Consider the following 15828-nt stretch of genomic DNA (forward strand, 5'->3'; position numbering starts at 1 on the left):
TAAGTATTGATACTCTTGCATTCTTTGCAGACTGTACTATTTTCGCAGATTGCTGTTATGTTTGCATTGTTTGCATATGCTTGCTTGTTTAATGAGTCTATTTGAGGATAGGAGTATTAAATATGCAGAGGAATTTATTATGCAATGTCGAATAATAATTTTAGTGATTTGCTACAGTAGAGAATGATAAGGTTTTTGCATTGATTTATACTAACTTATCTCATGAGTTCTTGTTGAGTTTTGTGTGGATGAAGCTTTTGAGATTTAGGAAAACCGTGATATGAGAGGAATTAAGGAGACAAAAAAGCTCAAGCTTGGGGATTCCCAAGGCATACCAAGATAATATTTCAAGAAGTCTCAAGCATCTAAGCTCGGGGATGCCCCGGTAGGCATCCCACCTTTCTTCATCAACAATTATCGGTTAGTATCGGTTGAGCCTAAGTTTTTGCTTCTTCATGATGTGTGCTACCCTTGGAATGTCATTTTATTTTGTTTTGCTTTCTGTTTTAATAGAGTACTTAGATCTGAAAGTTTTTAAATTAAATAGAGTCCTCAAATAGTTGCCAAGGAGGCTAAGTAAGCGGCCGTTAACGAAGCTCTTTTCTAAGGAATTGCTCTTGTGCTTCACTTATATCCTATGAGTAAATTGTTGAATAAATTGAATGTCATGAAGTTGATATCATATCATGCCTAGTGGTAGCTTCACATTGGGTTTAGAAAGTGAGATCTTTTGAGGCTTGACAATCACAATTTTGGTCATACAAGCAATTCATGAATAATTAGTATAAGGAAGAGAACTTTCACATGCAAATACACTGTCATGGAAATGTTTTGTGATTGTGAGCCCCCATCAAAATATTATATGCCAAAATTGTTGACATTGGACAAGGAAGACAACGTAATGATTTATGTTTGCTCATATTCACACAGAAGTCATATTGTTAAAGATCCTTCAACATGTGGTGCTTTCCCCCCATCTTTGCTAGCCAAAAATTCCGCACCAAGTAGAGATACTACTTCTGCATCCAAAAACCCTTAAACCCAAATTTTATCTTCAAGAGTCCACCATACCTACCTAAGGACTGAGCAAGATCCTTCAAGTAAGTTGTCATCGGTGCAATAAGGCAATAAAAATTGCTTCTAAAAGTGTTAGATCATTTAGTGTAAGAGAAAATTGAGCGTTGTACGAACTTATGATGGCAAAGCAATAAAAGCGGCGGACTGCATAATAAATGTTGCTATCATAAGGGGCAATATAACATGACGTTCTTTTGCACTAAGGGGTTGAGCATACAAACAAATAAGCGCATGGCAACCTCTGCTTCCCTCTGCGATGGGTCTATCTTTTAATTTTCAGTATTTATTTTTATGCAAAGAGTCAAAGTTATTCTCTCTATTCCTTTTTATTTTTCTCTTTTGGCAAGAATCATGTGGTGATGAAAGATCTAGGAACATATGTCCAGTTGAATATCGGTAGCATGAGTTATTATTGTTGACATCACCCTTGAGGTGAATACGTTGGGAGGCAAAACAATAAGCCCCTATCTTTCTATGTGTCTGGTTGAAATGTTTTGCTCATGTGTATGCGGTGAGTGTTAGCAATCATAGAAGACTATATGATGGTTGAGTATGTGGAGCTCTTACTTAAACTCTGTTGAATAAGTTGAATTGCAATTGCTTGGTGCCTAAGAACATACGTTGTTAAGTTTCAAGAGAGTTCATTGTTTGAACCTTAACATGTGAATTAGTTGCCACTATAACATGAGAAGTTTTATAAGAAAGAATTGCTGTTATGATGCTTGGAAAAGTGATTGAAATTGTCATTGATCAAACTTGTGCACTTTGCTAGCATTCACACTTCATAAATTATTTCTTTTATCATTTACCTACTCGACGACGAGTAGGAATTAAGCTTGGGGATGCTGATACGTCTCCAACGTATCTATAATTTATGAAGTATTCATGTTGTTATTTTATCATTCTTGGATGTTTTACAATCATTTTATAGCAACTTTATATCATTTTTTGGGACTAACCTATTGACCCAGTGCCCAGTGCCCAGTGCCAGTTGCTGTTTTTTGCTTGTTTTTACATCGCAGGAAATCAATACCAAACGGAGTCCAAATGCAATGAAACTCGACGGAGATTTTTTATGGACCAGAAGACACCCATTGGGCCAGCGCAGCACCTGGGGGTGCCCCGAGGGGGGCACAACCCACCAGGGCGCGCCAGGGCCCCCTAGCGCGCCCTGGTGGGTTGTGCCGACCTTGGTGGCCTCCTACACCCCCTCTTTGCACTATAAATTCCCAAATATTCCGAAACCCATCGGGGTTAACCTAGATCAGAAGTTCCGCCGCTGCAGGCCTCTGTAGCCACCGAAGACCAATCTAGACCCTGTTCCGGCACCCTGCCGGAGGGGGAATCATCTCTGGTGGCCATCTTCATCATCCTGGAGGCCACCACGATGAGGAGGGAATAGTCCACCCTCGGGGCTGAGGGTTTGTACCAGTAGCTATGTGTTTAATCTCTCTCTCTCTCTCTCTCTCTCGTGATCTATATCACGGGCTTTGTTAATATAGTCAGATCATATGATGTTTCTCCCCTCTATAGTCTTGTTGTGATGAATTGAATCTTTATCCTTTGAAGTTTTGTCTTGTCGGATTGAATGTTCAGATATGAGAACACAGGATGTATGTCTTGCGGTATGAATACTTGAGGTGACAATGGGGTATCATATTAATTCACTTGATGTATGTTATGGCACTCAACTTGAGGATTCCCGAAGTGACATTGGGGTAATTTATGCATAGGGGTTGATGCACGTTTTTATTATGTTTTCTCCGATAGAAACTTTGGGGTCTCCTTGTAGTTCTTTGTGTGGATTGAGTATTATGAATATGAATTTGCTATGGTGTTATTTTAGTACAAACTCTTGATTAGATCGATCGGAAAGAATAGCCTGCGTTATTTTAGTACGAACTCTAGGATAGATTGATCGGAAAGAATAGCTTTGAGGTGGTTTCATACCCTACAAACAATTTCTATCTTTTGTTCTCCGCTAATAGGAACTCGAGAGTGATTCTTTATTGCACTTTGAGGGATAATCATATGATCCAACTATGTTAGCACTGTTGAGAGCTTGCACTAGTGAAAGTACGGACCCTAGGCCTTGTTTTCAAACATTGCAATACCGTTTTTGTAATAATCCATATTTTTGGGTTATTGATTTAAATTAAGATGAGTAAATAAATTTCTATTATCTGTTAAGTTATGCTAGATTCTTGTTTCAAAGAATTAAAATAGAGATGTAAATTTTGCATGCATTAAATATTATATTAGAAAATTACATACTATGTAAGAGTATGTGTATGTACACATAGACTTGCATGCATGCACTCACGTTGAGGTATGCATGGGAGGTACTACTAGCTAGTTGGCAGTATAAGCTTTATAAGAGAGTTAACGTGGCATTTGAATGGATGGAACTGGACCATGTACAAATGATAGATCGGTAGATATTTCCTAGTACTAGAACTCCAAGTCAACTAGGTGCATGCATGTCATGATGAGAATGCACACGTATGTACTATATATCCTTGCAAGCTAAGTTACTAATCTGTGTACGTGGAGGGTTGCGTGGCATGCTTGTAGTGTCTTGGATATTTTCTAGTCTCATATACATGGACTAATGGGTAATAGTCAGCCTTTGTATTTTTGACACGCATAGTGAGGTTGCCTTTTACCAGCTTCAAGGGTCAGGTGGCAAAGGTCACTGCGGCTGGATATTTTAGCTACCAACCGACGAATGGCCCTATAAATAGGAACCTCCTGCTCTTGGCTGCTGCAACTTCAAACCACATCGGAGAGAAAGCAAGAAGTGAGGAGAGAGAGAGAGAGAGAGAGAGAGAGAGAGAGAGAGAGAGAGAGAGAGAGAGAGAGAGAGATGGAGGAATTATATGGAGTGTGTAGGAGCTGCTGGAGTGAAGAACCGGGCCATTTATACAGAGGGAGAATATTAGTATATGTGCGCTCATCAGATTTTATACAATGGTGATGGGGTTTTACCTGCTCGCGGAATATTATTCTGGAGGAGAAATCCTGTTCTGAGGCAAGTAGCTGCTTTGCTAAACTCCCTGATTGTTCCTTATTGTTGTTTTCCTTGATTATCTGATTTTATTGTCGCACCTTGATCTTTATTGATACTCTGCTTGATCCTTTAGAGAGGGATGTGTTGTCCCCATAGTCCATTTGTTGACGGAATCAAAGTAGTTTGGAGGAACTCCTAAAAAGTTATGAGTGTATTGTCTTGGCTGACATTTCAGTAATCTTGTCATTGATCCAGTCACATATCATACTCTGTCCATCTTTATTGGTGTCACGACGGCAAACGTATTGTACCGGTCACAGTTCAGGTATGGGACTGTCTGAGTTCTCCACTAAGGACGGACCTTGTTCGGGAACGTGTCGGCGATGGATCCGTAGGAGCGATCGACATTAGTAGGTCCAGGTGTTCGGGTCTTAGTGGGTACAAGAACTCTGCTCTTCTGGAACCTGTGTGGTTCTAGTCGAGGCTGTCGACGTCAGAGTACCCCTCTTAAGAGCGTAAAAGTGTGAAATTTCACCCCTGTGACTCCCGGGTTGGGAAGCTTGCGGTCATGTGTGACGCCAATAATTCCCTTGTTCGTTTTCGCCATTGAAACATGTCCCAAGTATTATTACCTTGTTTATCCTTTGAATTCAATTCATCTGTTGATCTACATCCTCATACTACTCATTTTGTTGAATACGTGAAGTATCTACTTGCTGAGTATGATTTATCGTACCCATCCTTGCTTCCAATGTTTTTTTAGATGCAGACGATGATTAAAGTAACATGTCTTGAAGACGTCGTCATTCAAGTTAGGCCTGACCAGTGGGTGGGAAGCGACTAGAGAATTTAATGTATTTTGGCTATTTTTAAATGTAAAGGAATTTGTATAGTTAATATATGAGCTTTTGTGATCTACTGTTGGTTAATGCCTGCTTTATCACGCCTTGCGTGACTACAGGCCTCTGGTTTATAGGCGCGCGGCGGCTGTCTCGCCTAGACCCGGTCTTGGGGCGTGACAGTTTTTGTGCCCGTTTACTATTTGCTACCTTGCTGTTTTTATTTATTCAGATTATAAAAATATATTTCTACCATCCATATTACACTTTTATCACCATCTCTTCGCCGAACTAGTGCACCTATACAATTTGCCATTGTATTGGGTGTGTTGGGGACACAAGAGATTTCTTGTATTTGGTTGCAGGGTCGTTTGAGAGAGACCATCTTCATCCTACACCTCTCACGGATTGATAAACCTTAGGTCATCCACTTAAGGAAAAATTGCTACTGTCCTACAAAACTCTGCGCTTGGAGGCCCAACACGTGTCTACAAGAATAAAGTTGCGTAGTAGACATCACCTAGCCCGTAGGCGCTGCACTGTGACTTCGAGGCAGCCGCCGTGTGCTAGCCCTCCCCCACCCACCCCATTCTTCCAGCAGTTAGAGAAGCAGCGCGGCGGCGGCTTGCTCCTCTCCCCCTCTCAATCCCCTCTCCAAAAATCTTCAGATCTGATGATTTGGTCCTTGGAATTCTTCACTATTCTATCCTACAAAGTACTCTCCTCCGATCCCCTTCGTTATATCCATATAATGTATCTTATTTTGAAGATTTGTGGAACCCTTGTTTGATTAGATTAGAATCTTGCATGCATATAGATTTGTGGGACTTTAAGATTTTTAGATGATTTGTAATTATTTTGCAACCCTAGTTTAGTTTATTTGTATTGAAAAGATATGCTTTGGATACATATGTTGAGATGTTATTTCTATTGAAAAGATATTCATATTGAATCTTGCATAAAGTAGGCCTAATTTAGTTTATTTCTATTGAAAAGATATTCGTATTGACAAGAATGCTTTGGATACATATGCTTTGAATCATGCATATAGTAGGCCTAGTTTAGTTTATTTGTATTGAAAAGATATTTGTATTGACAAGAATGCTTTGGATACATATGTTGAGATGTTATTTACATGAAACCATTATATAACACTATATTGTTTTGGATACATATATTAGGAAGCATAGGGAGTTAGCTAACGTATGTTTATTGTTTGAAATTTGTAGGATGGTTTGGCTTCTCGATGATCACTATGACACTCGACACCGGGCGTACTTTATGTCGGTGGAGCAACCGGTAATAATGAAAGTGGCCGGTATTATGAATTTTGTGTTTGTTTCAAACACAAATGCCCCATATGTAATTATATGATTTGCTTGTTTGTAGGAGCTTTAACCTCTGAAGATTCGGTCTCACGGGGTCACCCTAGGGGGGGTGCGCTATGATGAGCGGTACACACCGTACATAAGGGAGATAGAACACCTCCCTTTCATTCAGTTGGTCAGTCGGTCGACACCAAACCTCAATGCTGCAACAATCACCGTGCTTGTTGATCGTTGGAGGCTGGAGACACACAGTTTCCATCTTTGAATCAGGGAGATGACCATGACGCTCTAGGATATTGCTATGATTGCTGGTCTTCCTATCGAGGGGAATCCTCTTTGTATGAGCACCGATTTTGATGGGTGGCGCAAGCAGATGCAGACCCTTATCGGTATGGTTCCTCTAGAGCCTCTGGAATTAGAAGGAGACAAGAAGAGGGAAAGAGTCGCAGTCGGTGCTCCTTTCACCTGGATTGCATGGAACTTTGGGAATTGCCCTGAGAATGCTAATGATGATGAGGTCAAGACATATGCTCGTGTCTACATGTGGTAGGTTATATCCAGGACTATGTTTGCTGATGGCACAGGCAAGAATGCTTGATGACCCACAAGTATAGGGGATCTATTGTAGTCCTTTCGATAAGTAAGAGTGTCGAACCCAATGAGGAGCAGAAGGAAATGACAAGCGGTTTTCAGCAAGGTATTCTGTGCAAGCACTAAAATTATCGGTAACAGATAGTTGTGTGATAAGATAATTCATAACGGGTAACAAGTAATGAAAGTAAACAAGGTGCACCAAGGTGGCCCAATCCTTTTTGTAGCAAAGGACAAGCCTGGAAGAACTCTTATATAAAGCAAATCGCTCCCGAGGACACATGAGAATTGTTGTCAAGCTAGTTTTCATCATGCTCATATGATTCGTGTTCGTTACTTTGATAATTTGGTATGTGGGTGGACCGGTGCTTGGGTGATGTCCTTCCTTGGACAAGCCTCCCACTTATGATTAACCCCTCTCGCAAGCATCCGCAACTACGAAATAAGTATTAAGGTGACCCTAACCATAGCATGAAACATATGGATCCAAATCAGCCCCTTACGAAGCAACGCATAAACTAGGGTTTAAGCTTCTGTCACTCTAGCAACCCATCATCTACTTATTACTTCCCAATGCCTTCCCCTAGGCCCAAACAATGATGAAGTGTCATGTAGTCGACGTTCACATAACACCACTAGAGGAAAGACAACACACATCTCATCAAAATATCGAACGAATACCAAATTCACATGATTACTTATAACAAGACTTCTCCCATGTCCTCAGGAACAAACATAACTAATCACAAATCATATTCATAATCAAGATCAAAGGAGTATTAATTATTATTAAGGATCTGAAAGTATAATCTTCCACCGGATAAACCAACTAGCATCAACTACAAGGAGTAATCAACACTACTAGCAACCCACAGGTACCAATATGAGGTTTTGGGACACAAATCGGATACAAGAGATGAACTAGGTTTTGAGAGGAGATGGTGTTGGTGAAGATGTTGATGGAGATTGACCCCCTCTCGATGAGAGGATCGATGGTGATGACGATGGCGATGATTTCCCCCTCCCGGAGGGATGTTTCCCCGGCAGAACAGCTCCGCCGGAGCCCTAGATTGGTTCTACCCAGGTTCCGCCTCGAGACGGAGGTGCTTCGTCCCGAAAGCTTCCTTCTGATTTTTTCTAGGTCAAAACACACCATATAGCAAAAGATGGGCACCGGAGGCCTGCCAGGGGGCCCACAAGGTCGGTGGCGCGCCCTCCACCCTTTTGGCTGGCTGGTGCCCCCCCCTCTGGTACTTTATTTGCCCAATATTTTTTATATATTCCAAAAACATGCTCTGTGAAGTTTCAGGACTTTTGGAGTTGTGTAGAATAGGTCTCTAATATTTGCTCCTTTTCCAGTCCAGAATTCCAGCTGTCGGCATTCTCCCTCTTCATGTAAACCTTATAAAATAAGAGAGAATAGGCATAAATATTGTGATATAATGTGTAATAACAGCCCATAATGCATTAAATATTAATATAAAAGCATGATGCAAAATGGATGTATCAACTCCCCCAAGCTTAGACCTCGCTTGTCCTCAAGCGAAAGCCGATATCAAAAAATATGTCCACATGTTTAGAAATAGAGGTGTCGATAAAATAAAATACGGACATGAGGACATCATGATTATGTTTAGAACAACAACATATAATGCCATATAATTTCTTATGCTAAAGTAACAATTCTTTCACAAGGTAGAGTATGAATAAGAAACTTTATTGAAAGCTAACAAACTATGATCTCAGTCATTGAAGCAATTGCAATTTATCATAACATCGGAAAGAGTCAATTAAAGAGCTTTTCAACAAGTCTACATACTCAACTATCATTTAGTCTTTTACAATTGCTAACACTCACGCGATACTTATGGGTTCAAAGCTTCAATAGGACACAAAGAAAGATAGGGGCTTATAATTTCGCCTCCCAACCTTTTACCTCAAGGGTAATGTAAACAATAATACTTTATGATAACCTACATCCGAGTGGAGATATATATATCCGTATCTCTCCGACATATAGTGCTTGCCAAAGGAAAAAATTATAAAAAGGAAAGATGATGATCACCATGACTCTTGTATAAGGGTAGGAGATAAAAGTAAAAGATAGGCCCTTCGCAGAGGGAAGCAGAGGTTGGCATGCACTTTTAGGGTTGGATGCACAAAATCTTAATGCAAAAGAACATCACTTTATATTGCCGCTTGTGATAAAGACCTTTATTATGCAGTCTATCGCTTTTATTTCTTCCATATCACAAGTTCGTATAAAGCTTATTTTCTTCACACTAATAGATCATACATATTTAGAGAGAAATTTTTATTGCTTGCACCGATAACAACTTACTTGAAGGATCTTACTCAATCCATAGGTAGGTATGGTGAACTCTAAACTGGGTTTAGGGATGTTTGGAAGCACAAGTAGTATCTCTACTTGGTGCAAAGAATTTTGGCTAGCATGAGGGGGAAAGGCAAGCTCAACATGTTCGATGATCCATGACAATATAACTTCTATTCGGATATAAGAAAACATAATATATTATGTTGTCTTCCTTGTCCAACATCAACTTTTTAGCATGTCATATTTTAGTGAGTGCTCACAATTACAAAAGATGTCCAAGATAGTATATTTATATGTGAAGCCTCTCTTTCTTTATTACTTCCTATTAATTGCAACAATGACTAAAACTATGTTTGTCAACTCTCAATAACTTTTATTCATCATACTCTTTATATGTGAAGTCATTACTCTCCAAAGATCAATATATGATCTTTTTATTTCTTTTTTATTCTTTCTTTTATTTTATTCCCTCAAGATCATAGCAAGAAAGCAAAGCCCTCAGCTCAAAACTACTCTTTATTATATATCTCAAGGACTCGATTACATAGATAGAGATCGAAAAGCAAACTCAAAGCTAGAGCATGCTAAAAACTTTATTCTACTAGATCAAGATATAACCAAAAGGATCGAACTAAGGAAAACAATAAAGATAAAGATGTGATGGTGATACGATACCAGGCAACTCCCCCAAGCTTGGCAGTTGCCAAGGGGAGTGCCCATACCCATGTAATTATGTATTTTTCTTCAGGGGTGGTGATGAAGGAGTTGTTAAATTCTTCTTCTCTAGCTTGCGTCTGAGGTTAAAATTTTCCTCCCTCAGATCTTCATTCTCGAGCTCGAGTTTCATTATCTTTTTGCATAATGCCGCCTTGCTGTCCTGCGAAAAACGTGGTGGGATAAATTGTACCTTAGGGAGGCTTGACTTCTTGAACTCCACATTCATATCGCCATGTTGGGGTAGTAGATCGTCCTCTTCATCGGAGCTTGTCTCCTCCTTTCCCTTTGGATCATAGTCTTCTTCTTCCTCCGTGGTCCAACCATAATGTTCCACATCCCCATATACTTTTTGGTTTGTGATGTAATCAACCATGTAGCACTCTCCCTCCGAATCCTGGGATGACATCTTGCTCCAAATCCTGGGAAACCATGTAGCTCTCTCCAGTTATGATATTATTGTTGAGAGAACTTGCACTAGTGAAAGTATGAACCCTAGGCCTTGTTTCCTATCATTGCAATACTGTTTAGGCTCACTTTTATCATTAGTTACCTTGCTGTTTTTATATTTTCAGATTTCAAAGCCCTATATCTACCATCCATATTGCACTTGTATCACCATCTTCGCCGAACTAGTGCACCTATACAATTTACCATTGTGTTGGGTGTGTTGGGGACACAAGAGACTCTTTGCTATTTGGCTGCAGGGTTGTTGAGAGAGACCATCTTCATCCGACGCCTCCCACGGATTGATAAACCTTAGGTCATCCACTTGAGAGAAATTTGCTACTGTCCTACAAACCTCTGCACTTTGGGGCCCAACAACGTCTACAAGAAGAAGGTTGAGTAGTAGACATCAAGCAATTTCTGGCGCCGTTGCCGGGGAGGTGAGTGCTTGAAGGTATATATTTAGATCTTGAATTGAATCTTTTAGTTTCTTGTTTTATCACTAGTTTAGTTTATAAAAGAAAACTACAAAAAATGGAATTGAGGGTGCCTCATATGCTTCATCTTTTTAATGTCTTTCGTGAAAATGACGGAAAGGAAAATTGTGCTCAAATACTAGAAGAAGAATTACATAGAATGCTTGGCATAAAATATGTGAATGATGAACATGATTGCAGTGTTGTTAGTATGAATTCTTTGAATACCCATGATGCTAATGATATGCAAAGCCACAAGCTTGGGGATGCTATGTTTGATGAAGATGATATGTTTAGTCCCCCAAATTTTGATGAGAAAATTTATTATGATGAAAGCATGCCTCCTATTTATGATGATTATTGTGATGACACGTATGCTATAAAGAATAATGATAACCATGAAACTTGTCATCATGATTTTAATTTTTAATTGGATTATGCGTCACATGGTAGTTATTTTGTTGAGTTTGCTCCCACTACTATTCTGAATGAGAAGAATTTTTCTTATGTGAAGAGTAGTAAAAATTCTATGCTTGTGCATCATGAAAATAATGCTTTATGTGATGGTTATATTGTTGAATTCATTCATTATGCTACTGTAAATTATTATGAGGGAGGAATATATGCTTGTAGGAATTGCAATATTACCAAGTTTCCTCTCTATGTGTTGAAAATCTTGAAGCTATACTTGTTTTGCCTTCCTATGCTAGTTGATTATTGTTCCCATAACTTGTTTGCTCACAAAATCCCTATGCATAGGAAGTGGGCTAGACTTAAATGTGCTAGTCATATTCTTCATGATGCTCTCTTTATGTTTCAATTCTTATCTTTTATGTGAGCATCATTGAAATCATCATGCCTAGCTAGGGCGTTAAACGTTAGCGCTTGTTGGGAGGCAACCCAATTTTATTTTTATTCTTTGACTTTGCTCATGTTTAGTAATAAATAATTCATCTAGACTCTGTTTAGATGTGGTTTTATGTTTTAATTAGTGTTTGTGCCAAGTAGAACCTTTGGGAAGACTTGGGTGAAGTCTTTGCGATCTTGCTGTAAAAAACATAAACTTTTGTGCTCACGAGATTAGCTACCATTTTTACTGGAGAGTGCTTTTAGGTTGATTCTTTTTTCAGATGATTAATAGACAAATTCCTCAGATCCAAAAATTTATTTTAGAATTTTTGGAGTTACATAAGTATTCGAATGATACAGATTACCGCAGACTATTCTGTTTTTGACAGATTCTGTTTTCATTGTGTTGTTTGCTTATTTTGATGAATCTATGAGTAGTATCGGAGGGTATGAACCATAGAGAAGTTGGAATAAAGTAGATATTACACCAATATGAATTTATAATGAGTTCACAACAGTACTTAAGTGGTGATTTATTTTCTTATACTAACGGAGCTTACGAGTTTTCTGTTGAGTTTTGTGTTTTGAAGTTTTCAAGTTTTGGGTAAAGATTCGATGGACTATGGAATAAGGAGTGGCAAGAGCCTAAGCTTGGGGATGCCCAAGGAACCCCAAGGTAATATTCAAGGATAACCAAGAGCCTAAGCTTGGGGATGCCCCGGAAGGCATCCCCTCTTTCGTCTTCGTTCATCAGTAACTTTACTTGGAGCTATATTTTTATTCACCGCATGATATGTGTTTTGCTTGTAGTGTCATTTTATTTTATTTTGTTTTGCTTGCTGTTTGAATAATATAACAAGATCTGAAATTATTAATTGTTAGAGATTCTTCACATAGTTACATAATTGTTCGACTACTCATTGATCTTCGCTTATATCTTTTGGAGTAGTTTGTCGTTTGCTCTAGTGCTTCACTTATATCTTTTAGAGCACGACGGTAGTTTTATTTTGAAGAAATAGATGAACTCTCATGCTTCACTTATATTATTTTGGGAGTCTTTAGAACAGAATGGTAATTTTCTTTGGTTATGAATTTAGTCCTAATATGATGGGCATCCAAGAGGGATATAATTAAAACTTTCATATAAAGTGCATTGAATACTATGAGAAGTTTGATTCCTTATGATTGTTTTGAGATATGAAGATGGTGATATTAGAGTCATGCTAGTGAGTAGTTGTGAGTTTGAGAGATACTTGTGTTAAAGTTTGTGATTCCCGTAGCATGCACGTATGGTGAACCGTTATGTGATGAAGTCGGAGCATGATTTATTTATTGATTATCCTCCTTATGAGTGGCGGTCGGGGACGAGCGATGGTCTTTTCCTACCAATCTATCCCCCTAGGAGCATGCGCATAGTACTTTGTTTTGATAACTAATATATTTTTGCAATAAGTATGTGAGTTCTTTATGACTAATGTTGAGTCCATGGATTATACGCACTCTCACCTTCCACCATTGCTAGCCTCTCTTGTGCCACGCATCTTTCGCCGGTACCATACACCCACCATTGCCTTCCTCAAAACAGCCACCATACCTACCTATTATGGCATTTCCATAGTCATTCCGAGATATATTGCCATGCAACTTTCCACCGTTCCGTTTGTTATGACACGTTTCATCATTGTCATATTGCTTTGCATGATCATGTAGTTGACATCGTATTTGTGGCAAAGCCACCTTTATAATTCTTTCATACATGTCACTCTTGATTCATTGCATATCCCGGTACACCGCCGGAGGCACTCACATAGAGTCATATTTTGTTCTAAGTATTGAGTTGTAATTCTTGAGTTGTAAGTAAATAAAAGTGTGATGATCATCATTATTAGAGCATTGTGCCAAGTGAGGAAAGGATGATGGAGACTATGATTCCCCCACAAGTCGGGATGAGACTCTGGACGAAAAGAAAAAAAAGAAAAAAAAGAGGCCATAAAAAAGGAGAAAAAGTCCCAAACAAAAAAAATGAGAGAAAAAGAGAGAAGGGACAATGTTACTATCCTTTTACCACACTTGTGCTTCAAAGTAGCACCGTTATCTTCATGATAGAGAGTCTCCTATGTTGTCACTTTCATTTACTAGTGGGAATTTTACATTATAGAACTTGGCTTGTATATTCCAATGATGGGCTTCCTCAAAATGCCCCAGGTCTTCGTGAGCAAGCGAGTTGGATGCACACCCACTTAGTTTCTTTTGTTGAGCTTTCATACACTTATAGCTCTAGTGCATCCGTTGCATGGCAATCCCTACTCACTCACATTGATATCTATTGATGGGCATCTCCATAGCCCGTTGATACGCCTAGTTGATGTGAGACTATCTTCTCCTTTTTGTCTTCTCCACAATGAAACGCCCACGATGCGGCTATATCTCTCACGTGTCGAGGCACGACTTAGAGGCATAACCGCATTGTAGGTTTTGTCGCAAGAAGGGTCATCTTCACACAATCCCATGTAATGAACAAGAATGTAATAAAGAGAGTTGGCTTACAATCGCCACTTCACACAATACATTAATAAATTCATACATCATCCAAAATACACACATAGTCCGACTACGGACAACCAAATGAAAAGAAGATAACCAACTGCTAGATCCCCGATCGTCCCAACTGGGCTCCACTACTGATCAACTGGAAACGAAACATAGTAACGACCAAGGTCCTCGTCAAACTCCCACTTGAGTTTGGTAGCATCACCTGCACTGGTATCATCGGCACCTGCAACTGTTTTGGTAGAATCTATGAGTCATGAGGACTCAGCAATCTCACACCCGCGAGATCAAGACTATTTAAGCTTATGGGTAAGGAAGGGGTAAAGTGGTGAGGTTGCAACAGCGGCTAAGCAAAGTATGGTGGCTAACTTACGAAACAAGAGCGAGAAGAGAAGCTTAACAAGCGGTCATCAACTAGTAATGATCAAGAAGTGATCCTGAACTCCTACTTACGTCAAACATAACCCAAAAACCGTGTTCACTTCCAGGACTCCGCCAAAAAGAGACCATCACGGTTACACACGCGGTTGATGCATTTTAATTAAGTCAAGTGTCAAGTTCTCTACAACCAGACATTAACAAATTCCCATCTGCCACATAACCGCGGGCACGGCTCTCGAAAGTTTATACCCTGCAGGGGTGTCCCAACTTAGCCCATCACAAGCTCTCATGGTCAACGAAGGATATTCCTTCTCCCAGGAAGACCCGATCAGACTCGGAATCCCGGTTACAAGACATTTCGACAATGGTAAAACAAGACCAGCAAAGCCACCCGATGTGCCGACAAATCCCGATAGGAGCTGCATATATCTCGTTCTCAGGGCACACCAGTTGAGCAAGACGTCGGGTTGGCATAGAGCCTAGTTGCCCAGGGGGCGCCGGACGTCGCTTGGTTTGGACCAGCACTCAGAGGAGCACTGGCCCGGGGGGGGGGGGGGGCTAAAATAAAGATGACCCTCGGGCTCCGGAAACCCAAGGGAAAAAGGCTTAGGTTGTTAGGCAAATGTAAAACCAATGTTGGGCCTTGCTGGAAGAGTTTTATTCAAGGCGAACTGTCAAGGGGGTCCCATAAATCACCCAACCACATAAGGAACGCAAAATCAAGGAACATAACACCGGTATGACGGAAACTAGGGCGGCAAGAGTGGAACAAAACACCAGGCATAAGGCCGAGCCTTCCACCCTTTACCAAGTATATAGATGCATTAATTAAATAAAATATATTGTGATATCCCAACATATCCATGTTCCAACATGGAACAAACTTCAGCTTCACCTGCAACTAGCAACGCTATAAGAAGGGCTGAGCAAAAGCGGTAACTTAGCCAAACAACGGTTTGCTAGGAACGGATGGTTAGAGGCTTGACATGGCAATATGGGAGGCATGATATAGCAAGTGGTAGGTAGCGCGGCATAGCAATAGAGCGAACAACTAGCAAGCAAAGATAGAAGTGATTTCGAGGGTATGGTCATCTTGCCTGAAATCCCGCAAGGAAGAAGAACGAGTCCATGAAGAAGACAAACGGACGTAGTCGAACAAATCCTCACAACTCAGGAACGAAACCGAAGCTAATGAGAGAAGCAACCCGGAAAGAAGCAAACAACATGGTAA

General features: G+C 39.9%; 1 long non-coding RNA gene across 1 annotated transcript; it reads left to right on the forward strand.

The window, feature by feature from the left end:
- The first annotated feature begins 3857 nt into the window (after positions 1-3857).
- Positions 3858-7162, forward strand: LOC120967406 (uncharacterized). The gene is made up of 3 exons (XR_005761199.3): positions 3858-5641; positions 6156-6225; positions 6316-7162. It is a non-coding gene; the product is annotated as an uncharacterized lncRNA (long non-coding RNA).
- The last annotated feature ends 8666 nt before the right edge of the window (positions 7163-15828 follow it).

This window comes from Aegilops tauschii, chromosome 6 (genome assembly GCF_002575655.3).
Source record: "Aegilops tauschii subsp. strangulata cultivar AL8/78 chromosome 6, Aet v6.0, whole genome shotgun sequence".
Classification (NCBI taxonomy): Eukaryota; Viridiplantae; Streptophyta; class Magnoliopsida; order Poales; family Poaceae; genus Aegilops; species Aegilops tauschii.